Raw genomic sequence first — 1,710 nt, forward strand, 5'->3', positions numbered from 1 at the left:
CATATTATTGTTTTTGACTACGTTCAGTTGTGGCACCCTATTTTTTTATTCATTTTTTTTTTTTTTTAGAATTTCGAGTTGTAATGTAATGATTCTTCTTCTTTGACTTCTCGTTCACTGGAGTGAGACACAACAAACCACCCTTGTTGTGGTCGGTAATGAATAACCAAGCGAAAGATTCAGGGCAGTTGGGCCGACAGTCAGTCTCGCTTGTGAAGTGAAAACAACACACACGACGTACAATACCCACACACACACCAACTCAACTCAAACACACACACACGTAGGTAGGTATGTATTAGGATAAAGATCAAGAAGTGTGTCGAGGAGCTGTCTAAAGATTGCTGCCGTCATGTCCAATGTTTTCAAATCAACGCATCTGCAGCCTTACCCAAAGTGTAAAAAAAAAACGGGTTGTATTGTTACAACACGAGTTAAATAAGTGTAGTAGAATTCAAGAGAAAAATCGAACTTACCTTCAGAGGAGGGTTATTTATTGATTTGAATATAGTTGTTTTTTAATTATGTATTTTATTTCTGGTTTTGTTAGTTTCTTTAGGCGGGGGGGGGGGGGGGGGGGGGGGGGGAGTAATTTGGTTGACAATGGCCTAACGTTACTCTCTATATAATAATGATGATGATGATGATAAAATTATAATATAACATATCTTTATTGTCCTCAAAATAGTGGCAATTTGTCATGTGGATACACATTTATAACAATACAATATTATTACGAACATACACTAAATAATATATTGACATACACACGCACACACATGTACAATAATACCATCGTAATCATTGTCATCAACATCATCATCACAACAACCTTCCCTATAGATAGTATGCAGATGACGTCACTCAGGCCTTTGTTATTGTTTTTGCCATCCGCGTTTGTGAGTTGTTCTCACTAAACTGTATTAACCAGACTATAAAAGTTCATGGTTACACAGAGTTTGTGTGTTGGTCCGTTATAGATAGTATGCAGATGACGTCACTCAGGCCTTTGTTATTGTTTTTGCCATCCGCGTTTGTGAGTTGTTCTCACTAAACTGTATTAACCAGACTATGAAAGTTCATGGTTACACAGAGTTTGTGTGTTGGTCCGTTATACTTCCGGATGGCAATGTTGTGAACTCCTTGGCCAAGCGCATTCTATCTATACTTCCGGATGGCAATGTTGTGAACTCCTTGGCCAAGCGCATTCTATCTATACTTCCATCACCATCCTTCTCTTTCACTATTCCCCTATAACCCCATCACCGTCCCCATCAGACTCCAATTTTTTTCTCTCCCCTGTAACAAGTTATAAGAGGGATATATCTCGTTTCATTTTGAAGTTGAGCGATAATAAGTTTGATCATTTAATTAAGCAATAGGTGGCGATGATGGTAACACAGGAGTCGGGTGTGTCAAATCGTAGCTTTCGTAAAATTATAACCTGACGCTGACCAAAAAATTACGTAATAGGACAAGTATTTGGCCACAAAAGAAAACAAATCGTGAGTTGTATTAAATAGTTCAACCAATCGGATCATTTGTTTCCTTGAGTGCTACAAACAAGTCACTAAGCGAGGCACAAACCTAAACAATGATGTCAAAATACAGAAAAGTTCTACTGGGTCCTAGCGCAGCCATCGTTAAGTTGTAGCCCGATACTGAGAACAAAAAAGGACGGATCTTTTGGCGTAATTTTTTTTAGTTTTG

This window comes from Berghia stephanieae, chromosome 15, assembly GCF_034508935.2.
Source record: "Berghia stephanieae isolate SIO BIC M18660-M18661 chromosome 15, UCSD_Bste_1.3, whole genome shotgun sequence".
Lineage (NCBI taxonomy): Eukaryota > Metazoa > Mollusca > Gastropoda > Nudibranchia > Aeolidiidae > Berghia > Berghia stephanieae.